Source organism: Condylura cristata, unplaced genomic scaffold (assembly GCF_000260355.1).
Source record: "Condylura cristata isolate star-nosed mole 26May11 unplaced genomic scaffold, ConCri1.0 scaffold00009, whole genome shotgun sequence".
Taxonomy (NCBI): Eukaryota; Metazoa; Chordata; class Mammalia; order Eulipotyphla; family Talpidae; genus Condylura; species Condylura cristata.
In genome coordinates this window covers 13,893,296-13,901,687 of record NW_004567110.1, presented here as the reverse complement: position 1 = coordinate 13,901,687, position 8,392 = coordinate 13,893,296, and positions in this window count along the sequence as shown.

Sequence of the window (8,392 nt, the reverse complement as noted above, 5' to 3'; positions counted from 1 at the left end):
TGGCTCGCCATGTGGTCTCCTCCGGGGCAGGCGGCAGGCGGGAATCGAACTCATGCGGAAGTGGCTTCAGACCCTCAGTGCTGTGCTTCAATCCGCTGCGCCACCAGGGAGGGCCTCCCTGGACAATTTTAATTGAAATTGTTTCATGGGGAGCTTTCTAGATTCATCTCCAGCGGTGCTGTAGAGTTGAGTATTCAGACTTTGTTGACCCAAGAGCAGGCGTTAGGATTGCTCTTTCTGAGAGTACCACCTCCTCTCTTGGCGTCTGTCTCTCTCCCAAGGTGCCATGACCCTTCCGTGCTCAATACAATGCCTGCCACTTATCAAGAGCTCAGTGAATGTTCTGCTGAGTTGGGTTTTTTCCAGGTCAGTGTCACTGCAGGTGCTTCTATGACCCATTTGCCTCTTTAATAAACAAATCCTACAGACACCAAGACTGGGGTCGATGCTCGTGTTCTAGTAAGAAGGAGCATAACATCCAAAATTAATCAGCAAAATTGGCAGGAAGTGTTAATTGCAACTTTGCATGTATATGAGGGAAAGATCTGTTTTGTGGACATATTTATTTATTTTTAAGATCTTATTTATGCATACAGAATTGAGGTACAGGCCAGAGGTGCAGGGACAGTGAGAGGATTCACCAGAGACAGAGTGGGGAGCAGAACAGGCAGATCTTTTGAAATACATTGCTGAGGGGAGCAAAGGTGAGACAGGAGAGACAGGTGTGTCAGCTCCTAGGCTGGGGATTGAACTCGAACTTAAGCGTGTTGAGGCCAGCCTGCAGTGCTTGCTCCAAACCACTGCACCACCAGGGAGGGCCCAAGAACATATTTGTGATGAGAAATTTTAAAGATTCTGGCATTTGTCTATGCTATTTCTAGCCAGAGCAGCTAACCCCCCCAACACTGAGAATCCTGCAAGGAATGGCATTTCCTATGGAGCTACAGGGCTAGGGCCACATCTCCAAATGCCCACGGCAATGACTTCTAAGCCAATTACATGATAAGGAAGGAAGAGCTCCTTGTTTTGGCCACATTCTCCAGCTGATGGCCACTATACCCTTGGTTAGACAAGGTTGGGGGCATACATTTTTTCCAACAGAGAAATTAATAAGAACAAAAATGACACCACCATCATTTACTACATATTATACATAGATCAGATTTGAAATTTAATTCTTCTCTTTAAGTGCCTTAATTCCAAATCACATGGATGTAGTGATGGATATAGCAGGATATAATCTGGCCTGTTTGTTATTAAATCTCAGCCCTAAGTGTTAAGACTGGTAACCCTCTAAAATTAAAAATGTTACTGAGGCCCTTCCTGGTGGTGCAGCAGGTTGAAGCACAGCACTAAGAAGCTAAAGCCGCTTCAGCACGAGTTCAATCCCCACCTTGGAGGTGACCCACATGGTGTGGCAGACCTCTCCTGACCCGCCTGCTGCTCCTCTTTGTACTGTGCTTCATTGATCTGCCTGTTCTGCTCCCCACTCTGTCTCTGGTGAAACCTCTCACCTTCCCTGCACCTCTGGCCTGTACCCAGTTGTGTATGCATAAATAAAGAAACCTTTAAAAAAAAAAGTTACTAAAATATAACAGTGAAACATTATTTCTTCTAGGAACTGGGTGCTTTGTCAGACCCTACCAGCTTCTTCCTTGGTTCCTATCCCTCAGTACTTGAACCCCTGACATTTAGATGGGCCTGGGAGTGAGGGCGAAGGGAACCAATTTTTCCAGACTTCTGTGTAACTAGTTATGGACATGATTAAATGTTGGTTACTGTGATTAAAGCAGAAATGGCATATGAAATGATGCAATTTCTTAGAAGTATTTTTAAAGACAGGGTCATATCCCTTTTCATCACTTCTTTCTGCCTGCTGGCTAAAGTTCATACATAATCACTATAACTGCAGCCGTCTCTTTGGGCTGGAAGTCACATTTGACAGTCCAGTACGAGATCCCATATCGTGAACTGTTGGCTACCACAATTGAATGTGGGGTAGGAACACATTTCTTCTTGTTGAAGCTACTTGTCTCTATCTCCTGCTTTCCCTGGTTGATTCTAACTCCAACCTATTATCCTGGCCACATCTTGGTGATTATGGCCTTTTGTTTTATTGTTGAATGTCAGGTCAGTCAGTTAATAAAGGGGCACCGATCATGCTAAGTACCATGGGCAGGAATGACTAAAAGACAGTCCAACTTCAAGGATATTGTCATTAGAAAGGGAAGAAGAGGCCCTCCCTGGTGGTGCAGCGGGTTAAAGCACAGCACTAAGAATCTGAAGCCACTTCCGCATGAGTTCGATCCCCGCCTCCCCCGGAGGTGACCACATGGCGTGGCAGACCTCTCCTGATGCCCTGCTGCTCCCCTCAGCAGTGTACTCCGTCGATCTGCCTATTCTGCTCCCCACTCTGTCTCTGGTGATGCCTCTCGCAGCCCCTGAGCCTCTGGCAGCCCCTGATCCTCTGGCCTGTACCCCAGTTCTGTATGCACAATAAATAAATCTTAAAAAAAAAAAAAAGGGAAGAAGAGGCCCTTTTTCATGAAGACGGTGCTGACAGTGAAAAAGGAAACCCCTCCCAAAGCCGAAGCCAAAGCCAAAGCTGGGAAGGTCAAGACAGTAGGGCTGCCAGCCGCAACTTGGCACACGAAAAAGGAGATCCACATGTACCCACATCTCACAGGCTCAATCGCTGTGACGCCGAAGGCAGCACAAATGCTCCCCAAGGAGCACCCAGGACAAGCCTGACTGCTGTGCCATCACAAGGTCACCCTGACCGCTGCAGCAGCCGGGAGGACAGTGAAGACAACACGTGTGTGCTCACTGGGATGTCGAGGCCAGCAAGCACCAGATCGAACAGGCTGTGAGGAAGCTCTGGCGTGGCTGTGGCCAAGGTCGCCCCCTGACCAGACCGGAAGGGGGAAGACATGTGCTCCACTGGCTCCTGACTGGAGGCTTTGGATGTTGCCAACAAAATTGGGGGCTTCTAGCCTGAGTGCATCTGGCTCATTCTAAATTGAATTGTCTTCACCATAAAAAAATATAAAAGGGGGGCTCTCCCTGGTGGCACAGTGGGTTAAAGCACCACATTATGAAGCTCTCAGAAGCCACTGCAGCATGAGTTTGATCCCTGGCCAGGGAGCTGACCCACAAAGCATGGCAGACCTCTCCTGACCCACCCGCTGCTCCCCTCAGCAGTGTACTTTGTCAATCGGTCTGTTCTGCTCTCCTCCCTGTCTCTGTTGAATCCTTTCACCCACCACACCTCTGGCCTGTACCCCAGCTCTGTAAGCATGACTAAATAAGAGACATATCCATGAGACTATAATAAATGGAATACCTAGAATGTGAATTAAAAAGTTCTAGTCCTTATTTTTTGGTTTATCCCTGGCCACATGGACAAAAGAGCAATCCCATAAAGACTTCATTTTTCTGTTTTTTATTTTGCTTCGTTTATCCTTTTCTATCAACAGATACCTAATAACTTGACCCGTTGATAAGTTTGTTCAATTGGTTCATTGCATGTCAGTAAATTTAGAACTTTGGTTAGTTTTTTTTTTTTTAAGGCTATTTATTTATGCATGCAAGAACTGGGGTACAAGCCAGAGGTGTGGGGGTGAGAGAATTCACCAGAAACAGCGTGGGGAGCAGAACACAGATTGACTGAAACACACTGCTGAGGGGAGCAGCGGGCAGAATGAGACAGGAGAGGTCTGCTGGGCCATGTGGGTCAGCTTCCTGGCCAGGGATTGAACTCATGCTGCAGTGGCTTCAGATAGCTTCCTAGTGCTGTGCTGTAACCCCTTGAGCCACCAGGGCCCTGGTGGGCCCTGATTAGTTTCTTGTTTGAGTCACTAAGCCTTGCCCCAACACCCTTCTGTGAAAAAGAAAGACAAAGATTATAAGAAGAGGAGCCCCAAGCTCGTGTTCCTTTCCCCTGTAAGGTGAAGAGCCAGGGCCCCTGAGTCAGCTGCGTGGAGTATACACCAGGATGCCTTGGAAGAAATCCCTGAAGAGCTTTCTCAGGATTTAAGAATAAAGATGAAGCTTAAGTTCCTAGGCCTGCCTTCAAGTCCCTGTGACCTCAGCAGATTGACTCAACTTTCTGGGCCACAGAGTCCTTAGTTAATCATAATTAATTACTAATCAGTTACAAAAGAACCCCATGTTCCCTAGGGTCCCATTTAACATAAATGCACTGCAACTCTATGACTGGAACTAGCCCTAACTAGGGAGTTGGGGAACTTGAATTCAGTTGGCTAAGGTCCTGCTTCTAGATGCAGTTTTTGCTAACCTCAGATTCTTACCTCTAAGACAAGGAGTTGAACAAGCTACATGAAGAATCTCACAGGCCCAGGTAGGTGGCACAGGGGCTTCATCTCTAAGGCACCTTAGGGAAGTGGCCAGATCATGCCAAGGTGAGCCACTTCCTGCAGTTTCAGCACCTGTGGATTTCAGCCACCAGGAGCCCATAATACTGGTGGAGAAAGCCAAGGCATTTGGGGCTTGCTTCGAGCTGTGGATGTGGGTATATGGGAAGAAGGCCCTCAGTGTCAGCCAATCAAAAGAGCAACCACAGAGCAACCACAGAGCTCTGCTGAGTGCTTTATGGTCAGGTAATAGCTCTATCAAAGGTAGATGAGCAAGAGCCCTTCTTACATGGCCGAGCGGCTGTTCTGGGAAGGCGTGCCCGTGAGTACAGGAGACACAATAGCCTTTTGTTCTTATAAACACTAACGCCCCGCTTCCTCCAGTCACCTGAAAACAACTGATGATTAAATGTTTGATAGTGAATACCCTTGCCATTAGCAACGGCATGCATGGAACTGGAGAGGATGACGCTAAGTGAAATAAGTCAGAAGGAAAGAGACAAATAGCAGATGATTTCACTCTTGTGTGGAATATAGAGAAACAAAACAAAGGAACAGAAAAAAATTAACCAAAACAAACCCTAGAAACTGGCTACCAGAGGAGGATGGAGGAAGGAGAGGTAGGGAGGGAGGGGCCCAATGGCTTGGGGTGGAAAATTAGGGGTATTTGGTGGTGGGTGCTGTGTGACCGACTATACCAAGTTGTGACCTTCCACCTCGAAATCATGTCTAATGTTGTAAACCATAGTTAGTTCAGTAAAAAAAAAATGTAATTTAAAAAGCTACTTAGCAATAGCTTGGAGTTAAACTGTTTTGTGAATATGCGAAATTTTTCTTCCTTGGTGGAAAAAAATCACATTAATGGTACTACTAGAGGGGACGCATGCCTCCCCACCCCTCCCCCACAAGCTCCCCAGTTAGCAGTACCTAGATGGGAACTGCCTAAATTTATCTGATTTGTAGAAATATTTTTTCTGCCCGCCTGCTCCTATATACAGGAGGCAAAAAGGGGCAGGGACTGAAATATTCAATGGCAGCAGGACAGTGCTTTGCTGTAACAACACGCAGAGATTGATACCTCGATGGTCATGGGTAGTACTTGTCCAAAACGCATTGTCTCAGAAGCTTCTGTAACTGAAGCTTTATCCTGATAGGTAGGAATCATGTCATAGGTGAAATTCAATAAGCAAAAAAAAAAGAGAGAGAGAGAGAGAGAAAAGACATGTTAGACTTTAAATCTATAGGTTGTATCACTTAAAATAACTCCAATCTAGTGCTCCAGGCACAAAGTAAGAACTTTGTATTAAATTACCACCCTGTGGTAATAACAAAATTGGCTGGGAAGTGGAATTCCCATCTCTCATCATTTTGCACAGGCGCTTATAGGTCATGACTAAGGTCAGAAATAAAAATGTTCTCTATGGGAACAGAAGTGCCTTTAACAAGTATAGAGGTTCCTGTTGATAAGTTGAAACACCAATCTCAATGTCACGTTGTTCCCTTTGATCCCAAGTCAAAATGTTTCCTCTTATCCAAGTCCAAATAATTTGTCTATGTCCATTGGAAGAAAACCAATCAGCTACATCTATCTTCTCTGATCACCCCTGAAATCCTCCTTTATGGTAAATCTCTGCCTAAGGCTAGCAAAGTATCATGTTTTTTCCTCTTTTAGAGCTTGGACAATGTGTACACATTTCCAGAGAAAGATAGTGGATGTCAACTGTAGGCTGTAACTAAGGACTTAGTAAACAAAACAGTCAGGGCTGGTTAACAGAACCTAGTGCCAAAAAAATTGAAAAATCACTATCTTCATCAAACAACAAAATCCTAAGTGAATGGAAAATTTTTAAGCCTTTGGATTTTTCAAGCTGTTGTTGGTTTTCAATTTGTCAGTAAGACATATATTTATTTACTGAGTCAAAGTAAACTTTGCTAAAACCAACATCCCGATGCTTCTCCCTTTCCTGGGCTGAAAGTCTAAAGCCTCATGCTCAGGACCGAATTATGTTCCTTCAAAATCCCTATGTTGTATCCTAACTCTGGCACATCAGAATATGCAGGTGTTTAGAGACAGAAACTTTGAAGAAGTCATTTAAGATAAAATGAAGTCCTATAGGCAACCCTAACCCAAAATGTGGTGCTCCTTACAAGAAGACACTCACAGGAAAGCAAGACCATGTGAAGACCAGGGTGAAGCTGCTGTTTGTAAGTGAATAGAGAGGACTGGGGAGAAAAGCTAGCTGACACCTTGACCTTAGACTTGACGTAGTACTATGAGAAACAAATTGCTGTTGTTTGATCCACTTACTCTGTAGTGCTTTGCTGTAATGAATTTAACAAAAGATGCAATTTGCATCCTCTGTCTCAGGTTTACACAAATGGTGAGTCCTTGGGGTTTTTGAGAGCTTAGGACATTGCCTTGGACAATGTAAACATTCCCTGTCTATTGGTCAATTTAAAAATGAATCCACCACTCAACAAGACCTCCTATGCTAGGAATGTGATGGATGGAAATAGAAAAATCCACCAATTTTTCTTTCTCCTTTCTCCCTCAATCTCAGACCAGCATTTCTCATTGAATTCTTGTTCAGTCTGTAACAGGGAACATTACTTGCCTCACATTGTTTTCAAACATAGTCTGGATTTGTCTGGAATTAGATACATTCTATCCAAAAGTCAGGAAGTAATTTCAGTTTCTTGTATATGGCTTTATAAGATGCTGCAATGTGAAGGAAATTTAAGAATCAATATTCTAGACCTAAGGAAACAACAGGGCCCTCTAGAGAATTGAGAAATTGATAGAACAAGAGAAAAATCATCTGGTTGTTTGAGATTATTTTTACTCATCTTCTGCCTTCTCTTTGGGCTTTATTGAGTGGAAAATTTACTTTCACTGTTCCTTCCAATCCATCCAAATTGGAAGTGTCTCAATTACAAAATTTCTCTAGAGGTTTCTTCCCTAGATTGCTCTTCAGTTATTCATGGATGCATCTCCGTGTAGCTGTGGAGATACAAGGACCACATCACCTTAACCTTTGTAGGTAGCACCCAATCCACAAAGTATTCAATAAAGCTGATGTGGCTGGGCCCTCCCTGGTGGCACAGCAGGTTGGGGAGCTTCACTGTGAAGAGAAGCTAAGCCAAGCCAAGTCAAGCCAAGCCAAGCCATAGCTGCCTCATTGTGAGTTCGATCCCCAGCTAGGGAGGTGATCCACATGCCATAGCAGACCTCTCCTCTCTTGCCTGATGCTCCCCTCAGCAGTGTATTTCAGCAGATCTGTCTGTTCTGCTCCCTACTCTGTTTCTAGTGAATCCTCTCACAGCCCCTGCACCTCTGGCTGTACCCCATTATTTATGTATGCATAAATAAATAAAATCTTAAAAAAAAGAGCTGATATTGCTATCATTATAAATGAATTAACAAATATCTCCAAAAATAAGCCAACATTCGTTCAATCACTTATTAGGTACAGGCACTGTGCCCAACATGGAGCAGAGAAGTGCCCTCAAGAGCTCGAGACCAAATAAAATGCCTTGAGTGAACAGCAGTGAGACCCTGTGAATTCACTGACAATGTGTGGGTAGCCGTGAGAAAAAGGCAAAATGAAAGCCCAGTCTATGGTAGAGGAGGGGTCTCCTCTTCCCCTACTGTCTATCCTAACTATCCTCCCTTTTTATATGCTCCTCTAGTGCTTGACTCAACCTGCAAATTATTCTAACCCTAATTGTGAACATTTTTTTTTTAAGCTCAGTTTATGTTTTATCCCCTTGGGAAAACCTTTGCAGATGACACCAGGGTTATGTGATTCCCTTCACCTTCCCACAGTCTGTTTTTACTGTTCATCCAGGATTGACTGCAAGGGCCCTTCAGAACTGCTTCCCTTGTTCACTTGAACACTTGGACTGTGCATCACTGATAGGTGTACTCCTGCTTAGAGACTACAAACTTCTTTAAATCAGGAACCATACATACTTCTACATTGTTAGAAACAGAAAAAGAAAGAATGGTTACTTGACCC